Source organism: Triplophysa rosa, linkage group LG8 (assembly GCF_024868665.1).
Source record: "Triplophysa rosa linkage group LG8, Trosa_1v2, whole genome shotgun sequence".
Classification (NCBI taxonomy): Eukaryota; Metazoa; Chordata; class Actinopteri; order Cypriniformes; family Nemacheilidae; genus Triplophysa; species Triplophysa rosa.
Genome location: NC_079897.1, coordinates 9182773 through 9207925, shown reverse-complemented (window position 1 = coordinate 9207925; position 25153 = coordinate 9182773). Strand labels below are relative to the sequence as shown.

Below are 25153 nucleotides of genomic sequence, written 5' to 3'. Positions count from 1 at the left end.
ACTACCAGAAACAGAACGCAGCAACAAAGTATGTCCGTACCATGACTGACTCTACACCAAGTGGGTGTTTTCAGAACCCATGCAGTCAGACCGCAGCTGAAGCTGAGACAATGCATCATTTTAAACATGGCAGCTTTCACAAGGATGTAACCGATCTGCCTTTAATTTCAGATGGGAAATGCTTGCCTCAAGATTGTAGAAGAAGCTGCACGACAACATTTACTGTGTACTATTGTGGCCCGGTTTCACAGACAAGGCTTAGCTTATGCCAGGACTAGGCCTTAGTTAATTATCTGCATGCTGATGGTAAGAATGTTTCATTTGTCAGAGCTGTTAGATAATAAAAGCAAACTCTTACAGTGTTATTTGTTTTTCACAGTATGCACCTGCACATCGTGTCCATTAACATTCACAGAGGTAAGCTGGATTTTCACACAAGAAAACATATGCCATCAAACTACTGTGTGTGCGTTCGTGCATGTGTGTGTTTTAGGAGGAGGTTCCATTGATTTGCCAGTGGTGTTGCATTCAACAAGTGTATGATAGACTATCCTGCCAAGATAATAATATTACATCTGTAAAGTCACTGTTAGTAAAGTGAGAACATATTAGGGACTGTTTAAACTGCCATTTGCAGGTTTCATTCGCGCACACACAGCCAATCTAACGTTGTTTTTAAACGCATCATTTGTTTTTTCATGTCACAGACACCCCATGGTAGGCCAAACCATTGCAGTCTATCTGTCCTTACGGTTTTCTTCCCACCTTTTCGATTTCAACATGGCAGCGGAGTGAAATCTATTGCATGTATGCTGAATATGTGCCTATATACATGCATGCACCTATACACACATGAATACAAACTTGTGTCTTTACTGTCAGGACCCGGCCTCGAACTCGGGTCTCTGGTGTAAGGGATAATCACTACACCAGTCGAGCCACGTGGTATTAGATGGAACCCAGAAGATATAGGCAGACACAGCAGATTGAGTATTCCAGTTTAATAAAATAAAAAGCCAAAAGCAAACGCAGGGTCTTCACAAAAGTAAATAATCCAAAAGGTGGAGAGGTAAATCCACAAAGTCCAAAATCAAAAAAACCTCGTGATCAAAAATAGAACAAACTCAAAAAAGGCAGGGTTCACAGGGGAACAAACACATACCAAAAAAAGGTCACAGTAGAAATCCAGTCTCGGGAAGCAGGCAAACAAGCAATAGTCCACATGGGTAGAACACACAAGGTTGAGTTCAGACATACAAACTTAGTGCAAGGAACTGAGGAAAAAGTAAGGTTTAAGTACTACACGGGAAAACAAGGCACAGGTGAAAACAACTACTCAAATTAAACAGGGATCAAAACCAGAACACAATGGGGACTCCTAGTGGCCAAAACAAAACATGACAGGCAGAATGGTGACAGAATCCCCCCCTCTAGGAACGACTCCTGACGTTCCCACCGGGTCTATCGAGACCACGGGCCTTGAACTGTCGAATAAGGTCCGGGTCCAATATATCCTTGGCAGGAACCCAGGAGCGCTCCTCAGGACCATAACCCTCCCAGTCCACCAGATACTGCACGGGTCCAATCAATCTAAACCAAGCACCTCCCAAGCTTCTTTTACCTGCATGGGACAAAATTAGCATCAGTCAAATGCTGGTAAAACTGTACACAAGCTTGAGACTAGCTTGTTAGTCTCATGAGTATGCACAAATATTGTAAGCCTTAATGGAATGCAAGACTGGCACAACAGTTTGATGGGGTCATTCAGTAAAGTAAAGTACCACCTCTGTAGTATATTACCCATTCTTTCACGTCGTTGATTATTGAGGACCAATAGTAGCCAGCAATAACCCTGTTTTGAGTGCCTCTGACACCGCTGTGATTGACAGTTCCTGGGTTATTGTGGCACTCTGTAAGATCAGATGTTTTCTCTTCCTCTGCAGGACAACTAGCCGTATGTACTGCCTGCTCTGCTAGGGCCCGTGTAGAAGAGTCTGTCATCTGTTTAAAGAGGAAAGGTTGCAGTTCAAAGTAAAGAAAAATCAATCATATTAATATCTGACTCAGATTAGACACTTTTATCACTATATGATCACTAATATGATATTAATACCCTGTTGAAAAAAATAGGCAACTATTGGATTTAACGGTTATAATAGAAATTGTTTTGGTTGGGATGGAAACTATGGTCTATGTACTGTGGCAGATATAAACCTCTGAATAATCCCCAAAACAATACAAAGCAGGAATTTTGTAATGGTTTTAATTGTAGAAAGCTAATGGATCTGTTATCAAATCTATTTTTATTCAGCAGGGCACCGAAGTACGAGAACTGAACAGGTAATTTACTGTTAACGTATAAATTAAGCACATGACATATTGTGTAACGTTAGACAGTCAATTTCTCGGCATTTAGTTACCTTTGAGGATATAATTCGTAGACGCCCGTTTTACCTTCCGACACTCTGTAGGGCTGTCAGGAATTTCTCCTTTTAAGAGATAATATTTAAGTTGTTCATCAAATGCAAAAGAGTCCATACTGCTATCACATATACTCATCACCAAATATCTAATCGAGCACATCCGCAGGACAAGTGTCGTGGTGCGCTTTTGCACATGTGCAGTACAAATCGAGCAACCCCTGAACGGATTGAGTCGACTGTCGTGAAAACTGGATTAACCGGAAGTGGCGTCATTGTCGCAGAACAAATCGTGTTTCCGGGACAGATCGGGTAGCGACAATTAGCACACAGAGAGCACTGAGAACGTAAACGTCGGAGGCAACCCGATTCTGAAGCAGTGATGGCAAAATAATTAAGGAGCGGCGGGCCTGTCCGCTAATGTACATTGCCGAAACCCTGATTAATCCTCAGTTTTTTCCAATGTTTGTCGACTTTCGTAGGGTAGTGAGGGGGACGGATCGGGTCACTATGAATCTGAGGGGGTCATGTCCCCCCGTCCCTAGTGCCATCAAATTCCAGTGCGACGCCTATTAGGCATACCCTAAGTGGTCACCAACCTTTTTGAACCCATGATCCCGACCTTGTTGAAAGGCAAGATCTACCACTCAAAAAGTTGAAACTAAAAAACAGCCCAGATTGAACCTCCAGCTTGAGGCCTTTTATTTAGCCTATAATTGTGGGTTTATTTGAATTACCTGAAATTCTTTGTTCCACTTTTCAGATGCAACTAAGCAAACTCTGTAACATGAAGAGTTGCCACTTTCAATGTGCCATAAATGAGGTAAAAAACACCAATTCAAACACCAGTTCAACGACTTTAATTCACAGCTTCACATTAAAACGAGGTTAAGAATTAGTTTAACAAGACCCTAATTATTGAGTTATTTACTGTATAAAGATTGGTTATTTGTGATTCATTTATTTGGTTTACTTTTATTAAGTAAATACAGTATATAGATGGAAATGTTATAAATAGGCCCTAGTAATAACAACGTCAATCATTCATTTTAAATCATTTATCTATTTACTTTTACCCGTCTAATAATGTCTTTGTCAGACCTTTAGCTATTTTGTGAAACAGATAGTTATTACAATGTAAATGGAATGGTCTTTCATAGGCTAATTGAAAACATAAATAGGATGTCAGCAGGGACGTCATCTCCCTCATGAGATAGTATTGAAAACTGTGCAGTTTACCATCACTGACAGACCCGCGGATCATTCACAATTACAACTTTGTGTGAAGAAGAGAATGATGTTGTCTTTCAGAAGCTCAACTTTGAAATACATGCGCGCATAGTAGGGATGGGCGAAATGGCCCTAAAACTCTATCACGATAATTCCTGGTATTTCTTGCGATAACGATAAAAATGACAATATATCCATAACGCCATCCACCGCTGTTTTTTGCGTCAAGTGATAGTAGCTGCAAGTAGTCTAGACCCTCAGAAAAACAAATATTATCAAAAAGTAAAACTTACCCCAAATCAAACAGCTCCTAAAATATACCTACGGTATTTTTGTAAATATAAAATATAATAGTGAGATTCGACTTCAAAAGGTTGTAGTAAAGAAAAGTTAAATGAACTAAAGCTCAATAAACACATCATGTCATACCTAAAACGGTATATATTCTTTTGTTGGGTGGAAACGATCGATCGCATCACGCTGTCAATCACTCTCTCTTGAACTGTGTGAACCTTCTCTTCTTACAGCAACATACACTGAATCTGTCTATGACTCGCGCTACAGAAAGAGAACAGAAAAATGCGGATTAAAGAAATCTAATTAAATAATCCATGCTTTTATACGCTCATAAACGTATTTAAAATAACGTAATACAAACTTGCATTTGTACTGTATGTGAACAGGCAGCAGTGCTGTGCGCGCCGTGTCGCTATGAAAGCACATGTGGGCGCGAGCTGAGCACGGGACGCTACGTTCATCCTGTATACTGTATAACAGGCAAGAAATCATATTAAACTATTTGCGCACGCGCGCATAACATCTAACGAATGTTTAAATAAATACTTTTAGCCAAACTAAATGTTGTGGTGTAACGCATTATGACTTTCAACGAATACTTAACAAACGAATTAAATAAAACGAAAGTGAAACTAAACATTAACTCGGATGCATCTACAGTGCCAACCTAAACGAGATTTAGAGCTCGTCTTTTAGTGCAAACTCTTTCTCAGCTTCACGTCCGCCCTCCGCTATACCCGTTTTCGCTTCACATATGAGCTGTGAATGGGTCTCACAAATAAATACGTCATCAACTAGAATTTATAGTTTATATCGCGGGAAGACTACTTCCTATCGTGTGGGGAATTTCTACCGGTATATCGCAAACGATATAATATCGACCATAGCGCATAGGCGTAATTGGCGGGTGGGACACTTTTTGAAAGAAATTAAGAAATGCTTTCGTAAGAGGAAGGTGTGTATTGTTCATGGGCCATTAACATCTAAAATTCCTTGAAAACGCAGGATGCGCCGCTTTCTCACCATCTCCCTTTGCTCACACTCGTTATATATACAGTAAGTTATATTCGCTGAAGACAGAGAGCCGCGACTCCACATACGCGTGCAGTATGAAATGCGTGCATCATCCGCGCTCGTGGCGCTTGCTTGCGCATCCAGTGTGAAAGCACAAATACGTGTCCACCAACGAACAAGTGACATTTTTTATGTCATATGAATAAGATGTTTTTAAGTGTAATGCACCGCAACAGTCAAGTGACCTCCAAATGACAGTTACGCCACTGCATGCGCGAGTCATTTTGCGTGTGATCACTGACCACCGCCATTAAACACGGAAGAGCGATCACGCGCAGTCGCGCATCACAATGAAATGTGATTAATGATAACGGTCACATTAAAAACTCAGGCAGGGAATCCTTATTTACACAGCCATGAAAAGAGTCATGCAGAACTTAAAAACCGCTGAATGAAGAGAAAGAGAGATGCGCTTGCAAAACTGAACATTAATCAGGCACAATATATTTGTCTATTAAATTTCCCATTTGCATACTTTCGGGGATCGAAAGGTTACGTCTCAAAGATCGACCAGTCGATCGCGGCGACCACTGCCCTAAGTGGAACGTATTTGACGGCGCTTCTAGAAATTTCTAGGATTTTGGAAAATCATTTTTAAAATATGTGAAAATTTGTAAAGTTTTTGTTTATTTGCAACATACCGATATAAAGTAATTAAAGGGGTCATATGGCGGAAGTACGTGTTTTTCTGTGTTTTTGGTGCGTTATAAGTTGCCCATGCATGTATTAGACACATAAAATTGCACAAATGAAAGTGTGGGAACAAAAGATGCATTCTATCTAAAAGCGAATGCTCAACCAGACTTGCCTGAAACGCCTCGTGTAACCACACTCTGGCGAATCTACAACTTCGTAACATGATTTGACTAAGACCACCCAAATCTGCATGTAGTTAAGGTAGGCGTAATTGTAAATCTCATTGAAAACAATTTTTTCCCTTCCCGAAACCTAAAACCCAAGGGGAGAAATGCCGGACGTGGATCAAGCAGTGTGGAAGGCCTCATTCACAACTAAATGTGGGACATTCTAAAACGCTTAATGTGAAAAACGCTTAACGTACACTGTTAAAAAAATGTAATTTTACAGGTAATGGTCTGTATTATTTTACAGAATTTTTCCTTTTTTCCATTAAAAAGTTAATGCCTGATATTTTACAGATTTTTGCTGTACTAAAAAATACTACTTATTAGATTATGGTAGTCTGAGCCAGGCTTAAGGCCCGGTTTCAAAGACAAGGTTTAGCCTTAAGCCTGGCTCAGACTACAGGAGTTTTAAAATCCTGACAGATTTTAAATTCTGGTTGCAGCACACACATAAGGAGAATCTTGACAGATTCTCTTATTTAAAATCTTAAACCTGGCTCAGACTACAGGAGTTTTAAAATCCTGAAAGATTAAAAATCTGGCTGTGGCACACACATAAAAAGAATCTTGACAGATTATTTTATTTAAATTCTTAAACAAGCTCACACTCATCAGTGTACAACTAAATATATACTACACATATTTTACATATCCATAGGATGTTACAATGCAGTTTTGTAAAAGGAGCTAATAGTAACCGTTTTAATGGGTTTACTATTTTTTAGATGTGGACATCACATCTACTGTATATACATTTGAATCTCTTTTTCAAGCAATACAACAATAGGTTTGCCCTTTGTAAACTTGCATTTATGAATGTGAAATGTCCAGATAAGAAAACTTTGGGGGGGTAAAGTTGTGTTTATAACTAAAGGTAGCAAGTGCAAAAATTAAAATTTAGAAAGTTTTATTTATTGGAAGTTTTTTATTTTATAATTGCACATTAAAAGACATTCTAAGACACCCAAACTACAGGATAATATTAAGATTATCATACCAGAGGACGCATTTATACGTTACTGTAGCAAAACAGGCATGTACACGTAACTGTAGCAAGGTATGTAACATTCAATCCTGGAATGCTGTGTCTTTGTCGCTCTCTGAATGATTCTCTGTCTGTCTGTCCAAAGCCGTGGGAACGTATTTTGAGCAGGGGGTGCTATAATGCTTTTTGCTAGGGCTGAAGTTATGACTGTGCCTTCGGCGAGCCGCTTAAGTTTAATGTTAATAAATAACGGAAGAAAAACAATGTCACTGACGAGAATATAGATGAATTCCAATGTGATTATAAGATACAGCATAAAAACAAACACATAAGCGCATGTTATATGTACTATGCCTATAGCCAAATAACAATCTGTTGAATGAAACTACAAGATGCGCGTTGGCAGCTTGCATCAACCTATAATAAACCATGGGCAAACCAAATTTCGTTTTGCACTATTTGGACAAACGCACACACATCACACCACACACACTCAGTCACACACACACCTCTTTTGATGAGGATTAGGTTAATTGATGGCAACAGGTGTCATACTTATTCAAGATATTGTATTTTTGTTGATGTTTTTTTTCATTTTGTGGCCTAGGGGTCAAATATTCTGTGGAAAGAATATGCTATTTATTAAAGCTTATTTATTTATTAAAATGTCAGTAATTTATACAAATTCTGTTTTGTTTCTCAATAGTTGGAGGACAGGTCAGGCTTTAAAGAGCTGCTAAGGATGACCTCAGATGAGTTTGACATTCTGCTAGGGAGAGTTGAACCACTAATCACCAGACAGGACACCAAAATGAGGAGAGCAATTACAGCCAGGTAGAGGCTCTCCTTGACCCTCAGATTCTTAGCAACAGGTTTGTATAGATAACAAACATGTTTGTGTTTTGTGTTTACATTTTGCAGTAATGTTACCTTTTTTGTTAAAGGGGAAACCTACAAATCACTAAGTTTCCAATTCAGAATTGGGGCCACTACTGTGTCTGAAATAGTAAAACACACATGTGCAGCCCTACATCAGGTCTTAAAAGATGATTTTCTAAAGGTAAGTAATCCCGAATATTATTTGTCATAAGTATTACAGGAAAAATGATTGAGATACTGTATGTACAAATATGAATACAAGCAAATTCATAATGTTTAACTGAAAAAGACCACTGTTTTGCTACAGTAACCATAGTTTAACCGTGGTATTTGTTGTACAACTTGGTTATATAAATGGTAATCAATACAAAACAAAAACTTGATTACACTTTTACTATAATAAAACCATGGCTTATTTCACTTAATAGTGCAGATAATTCTCACATCTTGATAATTGTGAATAATTAGAAAATGCAGATTGTATTTAACTTAAATTGTGCATGTATACTTCTACTCTTATTTTTGCAGACACCAACAATAGAGGAGGAATGGCGGGCAATTGCCAATAACTTTATGGAAAGATTGGCAGTTTCTACATTGCTGTGCTGATGGCAAACATATCTACTACAGCCACCAGCTCACAGTGGCAGCACGTGGCACAATTATAAGAGCAGATCAGGGCTCTAGAGTGCGACCAATTTGGTCGCACATGCGACTTGATTTCTCAATGGTGCGACTAAGAAAAATCTGAGGTCGCACCGGTGCGACCAGCTGTTCGAGGGAGAAAAAAAGTCTCCGCGACTCTGAAAGTCTCCCTGTGATTCAACAACAGACACACATTAGGCCCATATCGTGGTCTAAACCAATCAGAGATAGTGAAGGGCGGACCCCCCTCTGATTGGCCGTGGTCCAGATTTTCCTGTATGTGTGTGTACCAGAGGTCGTGTTAACCGAAAATTCTCTGTCATTGACAAAAAATGTTTACCAGTGACGGAAAAATCTGAAGGCCGTCCGTCCGTCAGCTATTTTGACGGATTGCAATGAGAACAATTTGTAACTCCCCGTTTCCCTTCATTAGAGTGTGATATGCTCGCGAAGGGACGTGCGTGTTTTCACATGTCATTGTTACTGACTAGACATATGTGATGCGATCTGAGAAAACCCGTCGGATGTCGCGCTGAGACGCGGGAAAGACAGTTCACCTATCAAAGTAAACTACATAACACGAAGAATGAATCAATGCACATTTCCCGCCAGTCCTGTGTAAACTACGGCATGCAAAGTTTTTTTCATACAATGTTTTCGTGAGATGGCGGAGCTCCCCGTCTGCAGCACCGGGAGTTATCGCTGCTCATGCGAGCCGGACCGCGATCGCAAAACATACAAGGGATGATCAAAAGTCCAGACACTATGCACATGATAAACTAGGTAAAACTTGCTTCACTGCTTATTAGTTGTTGACCGTAATGTTTGCTAGTTTCCTTGTGTAGTGATAACGGCAGAGCTCTCGTTCTTTAAGTGTGCCCTGCACCATTTTCCTTACTTTTGTTTTATTCAAACGGTTTTGTACAGTATTTTTATAGACTGCAACACTAGGAAATGTTTTTTATTAAATTGTTATTAAGTCTTTTACCACTGTAAAGTGACTTTTACTTGTGATACTGGACTGTTGTGCTTTTATTTTCATCACTTAACTTTAAACCCGTTTTTCTCCAAATTCCGTTCCTGAAAATCCTAGCGCTTCAGCCGACCTCAGCCATAACTTTTGTTACATACATACAATGAGCAAAATAAAAACTGATTTGGAAAGGGCTTGGTATCAAAAACTGTAATATATAAATTTGCACCATGTGTTGGGTTTTCCCATATCGAATCACATATGAACATAAACATTAAAACATGAAATATATAGATGAATATAAACAACAACGGCTTTATTGGGCATTCAGTTGTATTAAAATACAACAAGTTCCGAGACACAAGTACAGCGTGATGACGTCACGAACATACTAATTATCACCTAACGCCACCTTGCACCATAGTGACGGGTAACAATAGATTATGACGGATTTTTTACGAGCCTGTCAGTCAAAATGACGGACAATAAAAAAGTCTAGCGCAACCTCTGGTGTGTACGTGTGAAAATGCGTGTGCTGCAGTCAGACAGAGAGAGGTGAGGAGCCTATAGGCCCGTCAGTTAAACAGTGGATGTAGCGCGGATGATGAGAGAAGATGAAAAGAACGATTGACAACTTTTTCGTGAATAATGTTAAGTTAAGGCCTGATCCATCCGAAAATCATAAGCAATGCTCTGACACGGAGCCATCAACCTCCCAGGTTATGTCAAGCCCTGGTCCATTTATCTTGAAATGTTTTAAGTTTCAGTTCAGTGAAGCACTTTAAGCACCAACACTTTTTCAGTAAGTTACCTTTCTTGTAGAATTGTGCTTCAAATAAAGAACTTTATGTTGACCAGATTGTTAGTTAATCATTTACAAGTCAATTTTGCCTATATGGACAGTGATTTTTTTTAAAAAAGAACTGGTAAAACTGCAGTGTTAAATGTGATGCGGTCGAAAATTTGGGTGCACCTAACTTTTGTGCTGGTGCACCTAAGAAAAAAAGTTAGGCGCACCAGTGCAACCAGTGCAAAAAGTTAGTCTAGAGCCCTGCAGATTTTCAGTTCTTATGATGGCAGTTGTAGATGCAAATTATAAGTTCCTTTATATTAGTGTTTGTACTCAAGGCAGGGTCTCAGATGCTGGGCTCTTTGCCCATTCTGACCTGAAGACAGCATTAGACCAGGGACTTCTAAATGTTCCTCCTCCAGAAAGGCTTACCAGTTTTGATGTTGTGCTACCCTCTTTGTTTGTGGGTGATGAGGCGTACCCTCTCAGAACCGATCTGATGAAACCCTACCCCTTCAGGCAGCTGGACCACAGCCAGAGGATCTTCAACTACCGCCTTTCACGGGCACGCAGAGTTGTAGAAAATGCCTTTGGCATTCTCGCCAATAGGTTTAGAGTGTTCCGCACTACAATAATAAATATGTAATAAATACAATTTAAATATATAGATACAATATTTTAAAACCAACATTAATTTAAACAATTATAATAAGCTTAACAATGAAGCAACAAATTAACAATATTAACAGTTTTGCTGTTACTATAACTACTCCTCCAAGTCGTAGAGTGCTTAAATAATTTTGAGGCTGAACAGGGCCCTGAGGAGGAAGGTGCTGATAGTAGTGGTGAGGTTGTGACTGTGCATATACAGAGAGTGATGGGGATATGTGTGTAGGTGTGAGAGATGAGTATGTGGATGGTGGCATGTGTGAGGATGGTGATTGGATGGACTGGTAAGCCTCCTGGCCCTCAAACAAAGCATTCATTATTTGCCTTTTTACCTTGGTTTGTATGCTTTTATTTTTAATTAATCCAAGTTCCACAGCAACCTGATTTCCGAAAGAACTGTATGGATCTGGAGCTGTAAGAACTGAGGCAGACTCTTTTCTAACAATTTAAACTTTTGTTGCTCAATAGCATCTGGATCTCCTTTGTGGCGCTTTAGTCCATGTCTGGCTTTGAGAAAAGGAGAGGCATGGTCTTCATCACCTTGTGTGGTGGAGGAATGTGGTCCTACAAAAATACAAATTTATTATTATTCAAGTGACATGATTATTTTTAAAAGATCTACAGTCAATGTTGAACTAAGTTTTTGTATAACATCCCAATTCTGCATCAGAATTCATTCATTTGTGTTCTTGAGTAAAAAATAAGTTGAGGTTTGAAAGGGGGTGAGTAAATTATTATTATTTTTAACTATCCCTTAACTACATTTTGATCATATCCACATAAGTGAAATTGCTTCATCATGTGTGCGCACCGCACACTGATTCTTACAAGATCCAGGAGCCATCTATTCAGCTTAAAAATGCAGATTTCTATAATATGAACTGACCATATCATATGAAGCACATTTAAGCTGTTAAGGAATTTGGGGTTGTCCAACACCCCTATGAGTGATGTATAAGTGTATAAACAGTCCTAGAATACGACCCAAACCATTTGAAACGCATGAAAAGCCATTATCCCTAAATTTGTGCAGGCTTTAAAGGTAGGGTGTCTGATTTTTCTTAGCCTTTGGCCCGTTGTTGATGTTCATATCACCAAAACAGATACACCCCTACCCCCATGTTTCGCTTTCGTCAGCGCTCGGCTCGACTAATGTCCGTCCTGTGCATTGTTCACCTTACTGCTGATTGCCTACTAGGTTGTTTTGGTACTCGGCCTGACTTTGTCTAAACAGGTGTACTTCGGAAATTTGACACCCTGCCTTTAAATGAGTACAAGACAAGTCAACAGTCATCATTGTATCACTATTTTTGAGTCTTGCACATCCCCAATTGTGATATTTACCTGGTGCTTCTGATGTGTCCAGAATATCTTCATCACTGAGAGGGTCATCCATCGCCTGGCTTTCGATTATGTCTTTAACAGACTGATCAAGCTGTAAAATAGTTCTGTCAGTGGGATGTACATGCGTTTGCATTTCACTATATTTCATAGTAATACTGTTGTGCTTACACTGGTTTCGCTGGGGCGTTGGAGAACATGTTTCTTGAGAAACTCCAAGTTTCTTAGCAGCCAGCTCTGCTTCTGAGTAAGACCTTTCTCCCCACTCCCACTTGGTTTGGGTTTAAGAAGTTTTGTAAATTGGGTCCTCAGTGTTGTTGCTCTTATCTTCACCTCCTCCACTAAAAAAAAATATACAGTACTACTAATATTACTAAAATAACTTCACATGTAATGAAACAATTTACTTCTTGCCTCGGCGTAGCTACGTAGTAGGACGACTACGTTACAAAAGCGACGGCAGCGTTAATCATTAACAACACAACACAATTAACAAACAACAAAATCTCCTCACAACTACAAAACATTTTTAAGAAAGCAGTGAGGCAGTGTATCTTGTGATAGACCAAACTGATACCTCACGTTTCAACAGCTTTATTGTTTACATTTCCAAGCTAGCACGGTAACGTTAGCAGTTAACTTACCCGGTACATTTAAAACTGACGCGACTTCTCCCCAGCTCTTTTCTTTATCTGTGCAGTTGTGGTATGTTTTCGAGGAAACATTATATAGACAATCGTGCTGTTGCCACAACTCCACAAATTGTTCCTCCATCTTGGCTGTCCAACGTACCCTTGCAGGAGCTTTCGCGGTCAACATTTTTGAAGGTCTGTCAGTCACCTCCGTCACCTTGCAGATGTGTCTCTCATTGGCTGTTGCGAAAGTACCAACGTCATCACCCCGATTAAAAATCCTAAATATCAAACATGTTTGATATGATCGGGGCGGCCCCGATTTCTCTCGGAGCAGATCGGGAGGTGTAAGATTCGATCTGTGAACGCCTCACATTACGTGATAATCTGGGCCGAACCTCGGACCCGATCGAGGTTCTGGACCCGATTTTTTCAAAGATTCTCGGGAGGGGAAATCGGGGTAAATTCTGGCCGAGAATCCTGTAGTCTGAGCCAGGCTTTAGCCAGGATTATGCCTTAGTTAAATTAGGCTATTTAAGTTGCTTTTATTAAAATGCAACAGAAAAAACATTACTGATGTGCATCTTAAAACAAAACAATGGCACTGATATATTTTAAAAAATTCAGTTAAAACAGCTCAAAATTCATTTTAGTCTGGAACTAGTCTTAAACCTTGTCTGTGAAACCGAGCCTAAATACCTTAGGTCACTTTTCTTGTCAAGTAATTGTATATCGATTTAAGAAGTTTTAGATATTTTTAATAAGAACAAGACAAAACTGCTGCTTAGTAAGAATGGCACTTTTTGCAGTGTATGATCTAATGTTTTCCCTATACATTTTGTTTTAATTTCATAGCAATACTCTAACGTTATATCTTAATTTTCTTGTTGATGTTTTGTATGTCTATCTGTGGAACTTGTGCTTTGTATGTGTAAATGTTAATACAAACAATTTATTTTTAATATTTTATTTTCAGGCTCTAGGGATCTAATGCTTGTGATAATCTACAGCAGATGACCATGACAATCCAGGTATGGAAACAATTGGACTGTTTATAATCTAAAATCTACCTTGTACGTGTGAATGTAATACAAATTTATTTTAAATATTTTATTTTCAGGTTCTGGGGATCTAATGCTTGTGATAATCTACCGCAGGTGACCATGACAATCCAGGTATGGAAAAGATTGGACTGTTTATAATCTAAAATCTACATTGTACGTGTGAACGCAATACAATTTATTTTAAATATTTTATTTTCAGGTACTGTGAACTACTGCTTTTGCTAATCTACCGCAGGTGACCATGACAATCCGGGTATGGAAAATATTGGACTGTTTATAATCTAAAATCTACCTTGTACGTGTGAACGTAATACAATTTATTTTAAATATTTTATTTTCAGGTTCTGTGAACTAATGCTTGTGATAATCTACAGCAGATGACCATGACAATCCAGGTATGGAAAAAACTGGACTGTTTATAATCTAAAATCTACTTTGTATGTGTGAACGTAATACAATGTATTTAAATATTTTCAGGTTCTGTGGATCGACTGCTTGTGCTAATCTACCGCAGGTGACCATAACAATCCAGGTATGGAAAAGATTGGACTGTTTATAATCTAAAATCTACATTGCCAAAGACAGACAAGTAATTTGATTCCATAGGATTGCTTTGACAGTGGCAATAAATTAAATTTGATCTACACGGTATCATTTTCCTATAATATTCATTATTAATAATTTGTGTTGTCCTTGTGGGTCCACTGTGACTGTGCAAGATGTGTTACTGCAAAAGTAACTCTTGGGAGGTTTTGCTATAAGAAAGTAAACTGAATATAGTGTATAATGTACATAGAGATTTGCAGTCAGTCTAAGTATTTTGCTGCGACCGTTGATATCTGAAAAATAGGTTTACCTGATGCCATCTAAGATGTATGTTTTTCTTTCTTCAGCAGATAACTTCAGGATTTTTAGAAGGCATATAATGACAGTGAGCGGGACCAAAACTCTGACAATCTAAGTCACCTATAGGTAGCATAAGTAATCTATATGACTCAAGTTGCTCAAATAATGTCTAGATGTGTAACGAATACCTTGCATGTACAGAGCTATGTTCTGAATCTGATATACTCCGCTTGTATTCCCACTGTCAGATGAACATTTTAAAAAATAAATATTTTTGCATTTCCCCAGAATGTCTTTTTCTGTTTCATTGAAGGTACAAAATAAAGTACTGTTTTTTAATATTGCGTATTTATTTTACATGTAAAGAATTTAACAGGAAATTATTGTAGGCCTGTGACCTGATAGATTCAAATAACTGCTAATTACTTTTAATTAACAGTATTGTAGGTTTTAAATGTAGCTACATTTGGTGTATTTTAATAATATATATCTTTATTATAACTGGTAAATGTACAGACATTTGGTTTTTATTAGTAGTTTCTTAGTTATTATACATTTAAAATGTTTTTTTAAGTAAATTCCTTTGTAGATTGACAGAGAAGCTTAATAAAATTACTTAAAAATTTCTAAATTTACAGAGATTACCCTGAAAAGAAGTTGCTTTTTAATGTATTTTGATATAATTTATCAGTTTTTACACAGTTTAATGAGCAATTATCAACAGTGCTGTACTGTAATTTAACCAATTTTGACCGTAAAATTGGCTCTGTATTTTTACAGTTCATTTCATGTAATTTTGTGAAACTTAATTTTACGGAAAATGTCTGGAAACTCTGCTGCCAGACTTGTTACCATTTTTTTACAGATTTTTTTTTAACAGTGTACCTAAACAGCGATCAAGGAAAACCAAATTTCTGGGAAAACCTTCCTTGCATTAAACTGCAAAAGAATTTCTGCTGTCAAAAGAATGAGCTGTTGGTCCTTTAGAAACATTTGTACTGTTTTGTTCTAGTTTGCTCCACGGGCTATTCAGCTCGATGTAACAACACTGAAGCCAGGAGTAAGCAACTTTATTGCCTTTCAGCCTCATTTCTTAATATTGGTTTCAGACAGGGCATAAAGAGTAGGCTACGGCACTTTTCAACACAATGCACGGTGGCTTTTGAAGTATTAATTACAACTAAAATGACAGAAATTTGTCTAAGCCACGTTAAGCTGTTTTCTTTTAAAATGGACTTCTATGGTGAGAACGCTTAACGTGATATTCACTTTATCCGAGGACCAAGAGCTCGTTCTTTTGACAGCAGCATGTGTTTATTAGACGTAAAATTGGACAGAAACTTGGTTTTCCTTTATCGCTGTTTAGGTACGTTAAGCTACGTTAAGCGTTTTTCACGTTAAGCGTTTTAGAATGTCCCACTAAAGGTCGACAGGATTAACAAAAACACCTGTTTGCTCCAAGGTAAGAGCACACTAGCTAGCTAGCTAACTCAGCACATCATTGCTTGGAAATAATGATGATTCTTTGTTCATAATGCATGCATATATTTGAACGTAAAATAAGATGAGTAAAGGCAAGACGGAAATTTGTTTGTGTTGTTGATGATGTATGGCTCAGCTCAGCATCTCTGGCTCTTGTCAGGTCCAAGACGTAGATTAGACCCACGACGTGTGAGCAGTAGCCTGGCGCGCTACTAAAAATATAAGCGGGAGAATGTTATCATTCATAGGCTTTAGCTTCAATTTTGATTAAATTATTTTCTAATAGGTTGCATATTATGTCGTGGATATATCCCTCAAATGCACACTGCAGTCCCTTTTGTCTTGCTCTCTCAGATATTTCACATGTTCGCCAAAAATTACTAATTATCTCCTTGGGAATGTCTGACACCGGTGCATACATACTGTAATACACTTGCCGGGCGTGAAAGCTTGACAGGCGTAGCAACTGTAACTAAGGAGGGCGGGGCTTAGCGAAGGGTCGAACCTGATTTTCAGAATATGGTAAGAGGCATTACATTTCCATGAAATGCTTGCAGTATTTGACCAATCACTACGCACTGGTGAACTGGCCAATCATAGCACACCTCGCTTTTCAGAGCGATGAGCTTTGTAAAAAATCAGCACGTTTCAGAGAGGCGGGGCAAAGAGGAGATACAAACATGCAGGGTATGTGGAAAATACAACGTTTTTTAAACTTTAAATGGTGTATACACATTGCGTTACATCTAAAACAAACAATAATATTCGTTTTAGCCATGCAATATGACTCCTTTAATGATATAAGCTCAAAATTTACTTCAGCTAAATGTACACTAAAAAATTGATGCTACATGAAAATAAATATTACCACAATAATTAGCACCACAGAATTGTACTAGAACTATAAAAAGGTAGGGCAAAACAACAATTTGTTACTCTGTTTTAATGATATAAGCTCACATAAGCTACATTTACACTAATGCCTCGTTTCCACTGAGTGGTGCAGTTCAGTACGGTTCACTACGGTACGCAATTTTTTCAGTTTCCACTGTGAATGTTACCAAAATAGCGAACCGTACCGTACCACTTTTTTTGGGACCCTTTCGTAAGGGTACCTAGCACAGTAGTACCAATAGTACCGGAACCTAATGGGTGGAGCTAGTCTCACTGCAGAACGCTGATTGGTTTACAGAGAATCATCACTTGCGCGTGCTACAAGGGGAACCAAAGAGTATAGATACCAAGAGGCGAAACTCAATAGAACGTTCCATTGCGACACCTGCGCCCTGCGTTTCCGCCATTTATGGGTGAAAGTGACTCTGATTTCTGCTGTGGCGATGGCAATATCAGCTGCTTTGTTTAAAAAATAAAACATTAAAGGTGAAATTCAACCTGAATGATGATAATACATGACGACAAAAGCCTTGGCTCGCTAGAAACCTTGTCAGATATCAAGCATTTTCACCCCAAAATGGCAGCTGCGCTGTTTTCTCTCAAAGTTGCGCCTCTTGGTATCTATACTCTTTGGGGGAACGACAACACAGGAAGCACCATTGTCATTACAGATTGCTTTGTTGCGTGAGAATGACGTCGATCGCTACTTTCCGGCGTACACCAAGCCTACCTGTTGTCAGTGGAAACGCAAGCCTGATAATGGTTACCCGTAACGAAGCGTACCGTACTGTACTGTACCGAACCGTACTGCTCAGTGGAAACGAGGCATAAAAGCTTTCCTGTAGCTCAGTGGTAAGAGCATTGCATTAACAATGCAAGGTTGTGTGTTCGATCCCACAACCTTAAATGTGTGCTTTCACTGTGCGTGCGTGCGTGTCTGTGTCTATGTGTGTTAGTACGTGTGCATATTGTGTGTGTGGAGTGTTTTATATGTGGGTATGTCTGTCTTCTGTGTTTTCACCTTTTTCTTGTTTTTAGAGGTATAACTTTAATTGTTTTGCTTATAGTCAATATGTCTCATGTACAGCTTTTTTGTAAACAATGAAAATTGTAAAAAGCGCTATATAAATAAAGTTGAGTTGAGTACCTGCAAACCCAGTTAACTATTGTCATTCCTTAACATTCAATGTTATGTTTGTAGATTTTTCCATGCTGATGGATGTGCAGTAGAAGTGGAGTAGACCTCCTGTCAGAAAACATCTCCAAGGTGCTACGAGTAACCTTACGTACAAGTAACGAAAACCTTAAAGTTATAGCCTTAAACTTTTTAACAGTAGTGTATATTTTTATTTCCTTTTTATGTTTTGCTAGGTATTGTTATTTATGTTGATATTTATTTGGCAAAAAATACAATATAAACAGAAATACTGTTAATTAACCACAATATAAACGAGCTGTTTTCTTTTTGAATATATATATAGTAAAGTGTAATTTATTTCTGTGACGCAAGTATGAATTTTCAACATCATTACTCCAGTCTTCAGTGTCTTGAGCAACAAAATTGTCACTTGGATCATGTGACACTGAACTTTGGCGTAATGATGTTGAAAATTCAGTTTACAATAAAGTACAGTTTACAATATATTCATATAATGAGAGAAATAAAAAAGTCTGAACCCTTTGAATGGCAGTGTAACTTATGATTGCTTGTTCCTCCCACTTAAATGATACTATTGCATAGGTAGTTTGTTCCATAGAGACTATCCAGTTCTTCAAATTATGATGACAAATTTACCAAGGGACCTAGAAAAAACCTGATGCTATTAAACAAGACAATTCCAAAATAAGATAAGTCACAAGCTCTGGACTGTTGGTAGTATCCAGGATATCAGAGTCCATTAATGGAGCTAGAGAATTTTCAGATTTAGTTAAGCATTCCCATAACACATCTTGTAACCTTGTTCTTCATTAAATGAAATAGTAAAAAGTGAACATGATCATCTTTTGCTTAAAATAATATTATGAACAGCAGCAGTGCTAATCTTTCTCCTTTTGCTTTCCTGTTTCAATCTGTCAGGGTTTACGCTTTAAGATTACGGCAGCTCCAGATTGGATACAGCATCACTTGTGAAGACTTCAGATGATGCCAACACTCACAAAGACTTCAGATGATTTGAAGACTTCAGTGCTCCGACACATGGAGTGGTTGTGCTCTGGACGAACCGAGTTCGATTCATGGCTCGTGGTACTTTCCCGACGCCACCCCCTTCTCTCTCCCACTTCGCTTCCTGTCCTCTCTCATACTATACTGTAGAAATAAAGGCAAAAAACCTGCCAAATATTGTAATCACTGCCTGATTACACTGCCTATGAAAGTGTAAGTTTGCTGATTGACAATCCACGTTGTATTGTTACAGTAATGGCCGTATATGTAAATGGCCAATGTTTACCCTTATTTTTTTAGTTAGGCAAAAAAATTGCCGGATATGGGTTGAAAATCTGCAAACTTAACCTATAATAATATTGCCTGTTTAACTGAACATTACTTTAAACACATGACTTGTATTGTCTTAGAGCTATTGTGATATGAACATCACTTTTGTTGGACTTTTAAGGCAGTCCTGCATGTTCAGAAATTTGAAGAGACAATTTGCTCAAAAGTAATATAAGGTTTTATTATCAGATGTGAAAAGCTGTAACAAAGCTTTGGGTTGTCAGACGACCTCCAAAAAGCCAACAACAACAACCCAGATCATTTCCTGACATGCATATTTATACAGTATGTGACGTCGTTCTATCTTCAGGGGGTGTTCCCTCCCTTTAGTGTGGGGCGCCGCTTCTATTAGCCAATCTTTATACACCACGTCCTCCTGACTCCGTCTCTCCTTCACCCGTTTCTGTAAAACATGTTCTTACAACACTTCTCTTCGCTAATTTGAGGAAGTGCCCTCTCGAGACAGTTTCATATCGCAAGACAACATGTCAAAATACTTTCAGTAAAAAACACTCAATCATCTAATACTTTGATTATGCAGCGTTGCTTCTTAATCCTATGGTTCAATAAAACACATCAAAACTCATGATTATACTTAAAACATATGCAATGGATTAATTCATAACTCTGTGTGTGTGTTAGTTGGTTAGACTCGTCAAAACGAGCTGTGATGATTCTGCACGTACACACAGTAAGTTCCTCTCCTGCGGTTAAGCCAGTTTCCTGTTTTACAAACAGTCTAATGCTTGACAGAACTTTTCACTGAGCAACACAGCAAACACATTTAAACAAACACAATGCAATGATTATTAATGAAATTCACTTATTGATTATATAGTAATTACTTCATACTCATATTCTGAATAATATTTCCCACAATTTGTTGTTTCTCAGTGAGTCACAGCCACCTCTGGCTGATTAAAGGATATATTTTTTGATTGTAACATTGGAACATGCATTTTTAAGCTGCTTTGAAATTGTATGCATTGTTAAGCTCTATACCCTTACGACAGCTATCCTGGGTTTTACTATAGTAACACTGCAACCATGTAATCATATTTTTTTTCAAATCAAGGTTTGTTCTGATGCTTTTGAAACCATTGTGAAAGTCTGTATAGGTTTTCTATATGTTGTAGTAATGTCATAGTTATTGTGGTTTTGCTACAACAATCAATCATTGTAGATTTTGTTTGGTCTTACTGCAAATGCTGTAAAAAGACATGGATTCCATACGGGTACAAATACTGTATTTGTGTGTTGGTCTGATAAATGTAATGCATTTGTGTATTTAATCTGTTAAAATATTGTTGAATGACATTTTGGTTAGCGTGATTTAACGATTATAAACCGCGGACCGACAGTGGGCTGCCAGCAAACATTAATGATAAACCAGCGGTGGAAATATGGCAGCTGCCATATTTCCGCCGGTGGACCACTGGAAAAACGATGAGCAAAAAGCCGGTGGCCCCGCAGGTGGTTCCCGCTGGCCAAACATACACTTAAATACATATTGCATACAAAATATGTATGCGTGTTTTCGTCTTTGGCACTCGTTTGTACGGTGTCTCTGAATTGTCAAAACACCCCAGCAAACATAAGGCTGGCGGACCGTACAAACGAGTGCCAAAGACGAAAACACGCATACATATTTTGTATGCAATATGTATTTAAGTGTATGTTTGGCCAAGTCAGCATTATTGCTCCATAAATAAATGCACGTTTAACAACACAGCAGCTGTATCGCTACATGACATACCAGAACGAGCCACACTGAAGCATCCAGATGTCTTCAATACTGCGTTATTTTATAAAAGATCCAACGCGATGTGATCAGGTTTATTTATATCTCAACTTTATTTATATAGCGCTTTTACAATTTTCATTGTTACAAAGCAGCTGTACATGAGACATATTGACTATAAGCAAAATAATTAAAGTTGTACTTGCAAAAACAAGAAAAGGTTGAAAACACAGAAGACAGACATACCCACATACAAAACACTCCACACACACAATATGCACACGTACTAACACACATAGACATAGAGACACACACACACACACGGATGCGCACGCACACACACACAACACACACACACACACGTACGTACACAGACAAGTACGCACACACACACACGCTCAGTGAGAGCACACATTTAGGATAAAGGAGAGAGAAGCACAGGTCAAATATAACAGATAATAAATTCCTATATGCAATATTAATTAAGTAAAACTTTAAGATTCTAAAGCAGCCCCCCCGGTCAGGCAGATAGTGCAAAAACAGTATGCAAACGGTGGCGAGGAACCCAAAACTCTAATCGAGAAAAAAAACCTCAGGAGAACCCAGGCCCAACCAGGGGATTCCAGTTCCCCTCTGGCAAAAGCTGCTGCCTCTGCACAAGCTCCAGAGAGCTTGCACAACAAGGCTAAATAAAATAAATAAACTTAATAATAAAATAAATTATAGTTTAAGATTATCATTAATAATCTAATAGCATTTGAAATTTTGTGGTGAAGACATATCTGGTGTGGGTATCAAAATCTTCCTGTTAGATTATGACTCCTTTTAAGAACACTGAACTCAGCAACATCCGCGTTAGAAATGTGAACTGTTGATGGTTATGGCAAAGAATTATTCCAATGTTAACGCTGGGTAAAGTGTTTTTATAAATGTAAAGGCCTTGGCCGTCTACATACATAAGATATCAAATGTCATCATCCCAGTAGATGTCGCTGTCCAACTTCTTATGGTGAGAAACAAAGTTGTTTTTTACGGTCTAGGTCAAAAACGTCCGTTTTATAAAGTCCGTTTAAAAGCTTTTAAGCAAACTTGGTAATGCCTAACTAATGAGATCAAGTGGCGAACCGGAAGTCTAAAGCATCAGACGTGGGGCATGTTCATTGGCACTGTCCCAAACGGCGCACTCCGGTCTTGTGGACCTCCTCCGAGTCCACACTTGGTGACGTCAGGAAGTGCAGACCTACAGGGCACTAGGCACGAGTCCACAAGGGTACATGGGAGTGCATTTCGGGACAGACTTGAGGTCATCACACCGGAAAGAGCAAGCGGTGCTTTCTAATCACTCTCGCGGTACTTTGTTGTCATTCGCTGAACAGTCTGCGCAGCGCCGCGTGAAGTCGACCACACTTGTTGTCCCATTGTTGTTATTTGTGACTGGAGCTGCAGGTTTTTATTGTTCTGTATTTCATATGTTGATATGCCACCCGAGCATTATGCAATAGATAGTAATGTTTGTAATGCACTCATTTGTCATGAAATGCAACTGCTTATGTATATTTATTTATTTGTATACAATATTCTTCTGTATACACTTCTTAATATGCATATATGTTGTTGTCGTTATTTAATATTTCTCTATAATACAGAAGCTGTGTTGTTCAGCTTTACAGAGACAACTAAATATAAATCTACAACAAAATATGGCTTATTACCTTACGTAAGAAAATGCACTGCATTAAAAGTTTTTATTCTTGAATAGCTGGCTTAATCGAAAATAAATCAGCAATAACGTGAATAAGTAACCAATTAATAAATTAATTTAGAATTTTATCAAAACATACATTTAAAAATGTATCCGTCATGTTTACGTATTGTCTGACAGACACTCCTCCCATCCGTTCTGTGATTGGGCGCTCAAGGATTCCTGTGTAGGGGACTTCAGCTGAGTCTGCGGCCCTGTCCCTAATGGCGCACTTCATGTGGACTTGCGGTCTCGTGGACTTAAATTGCGCGTTCTCGCCAAGTCTACGAGTCCGTAGGGTGTACCACTTGTCTTTCTAGCGCTCATAAGTCTGCTCGCGAGCGCCTCCTTTGTGCCCTCGACACGGTCTTCGGTGAAGCCCGCATTGACGCAGACTCTGTCGGTACACGATCCGGGATGCCTGCACGATCCGTCCGCGCATGCGCATAATGACGTAGTAGATAATTCTGTTTAGCGACGACACTGCACGATCTGTTCCACGCTTGAGTACCTTTGTACCGCGACTTTCACTACTGTCCACCTCTGGTCTCATGTCACTTCTGTGTGCACACTATGCGTTGAAATACTCTGTAACGTTTCCCCAGACTTGTTTGTATTTTTTTCTTCATGTAAGTGCAGATAGTCTAGGCAGAAATGCATATTATGTTCCTTATTGTGTTCTGTAAACACCATTGAAGGGATTATTCCTCATTTAGATTATATAGATAGATATATTAGCCTATATGCAGTATAGACCCATACTAATACAAAATGAGTCGATTTAAAGTTAACTAATATTAGCAGCTTTTAATAAAAACCGTCTTTGACAATACTACTGACCTCAGATCGAAACACAGCAAGTTAAGTAGGCCTAATGCCATGCAGCAATGAATCGCAAAGGGGAGTATGGAGGAAACTGAAGGTTTGCAGTGACAGACTCTCAAGACTCAGACTTTATTCCACATGTAACCAAAATCGTGTATGTTCATGTAACAACTCCTTTATCCCCCATTTTCTGTAAAATAGTCTTTATTTTATATATGCACAATTTAGAATCTTTTAGACTGTAAATCGTATTATATTGTATTGTCATTGTGTTGAATGTCTGTACTAGAAGCTTCCAACACCAAAGAAAATTCCTTGTGTGTGCAAGCACACTTGGCAATAAAGCTCTTCTGATTCTGATTCTGATTCTGATTATTTTGGATTGGCAACCACGTAAACACATCGTAATGCATAGCGTAAGCTACATTTTAAAACATCAAAATAGACCCGCCATGAACTGTTAAATGAAAAACACAATGTAGCCTACAAAAATATGCCGCCAGTTGTGCCGTCTGGCCGTCAAGTGTTTCATCGCATGCTTGGTACCAATAGTGCAGGGAAACCGTGACTTTGTTTACTACGTCATTATGCGCATGCGCAGAACGGATCGTGCAGGCATCCCGGATCGTGTACCGACAGACTCCACTGAAGTCCCTACCCAGGAATCCTTGCGAACGCCCAATCACAGAACGGATGGGAGGAGTGTCGTGGATGTCAGACATATACCTAACATATCTCTTTGTTGATTTTTAAGACATTTTATAAGTGACATAATATAACTGACAAAATGGTCTTGTTTTTGGACTTAAGGTGCATGACCTGGTTCTTTGGAAATAGATAATATTCTTAAAATTCTTATTCTACTTGGAAAATACCATATACATAAAGCAAAATTTTTGTTAATTGTACCAAATGTAGATTGTTTTCCACAGATATAAAGAATTTGTTGATTCTTTAATATTATTACGCAACAATAGCAAAGCTGTTAAGACATCTCGGCTACTGGATAAATTCTTAATGTTTTAGATGTATAACTGATGTGTTTTTTGTTTTGGTTATTTGCATTGTGCAATTTGTACTATTACATATTGTAATTTACCCTATTGATAAATAAATAAATAAATATATATACGTCAACATGACAGATACATTTTTAAATGTATGTTTTGATAAAATTCATTTTTTTTAATTAGTTACTTATTCGTATTATTGCTTATTTATTTTCTATTAAGCCAACTATGCAAGAATAAAAACTTTTAATGGAGTGC

At 38.3% G+C, this 25153-nt stretch overlaps 1 protein-coding gene and 1 long non-coding RNA gene across 2 annotated transcripts in view; one reads left to right on the top strand and one right to left on the bottom strand.

The window, feature by feature from the left end:
- Positions 1-25153, bottom strand: part of LOC130558653 (uncharacterized) — a 285427-nt gene that overhangs the window by 35536 nt on the left and 224738 nt on the right. The gene's annotated exons all lie outside the window — the stretch shown is intronic.
- On the top strand, positions 13636-15122 carry LOC130558674 (uncharacterized). Its single transcript, XR_008963467.1, has 6 exons — positions 13636-13829; positions 13919-13973; positions 14062-14115; positions 14204-14257; positions 14340-14394; positions 14756-15122. It is a non-coding gene; the product is annotated as an uncharacterized LOC130558674 (long non-coding RNA).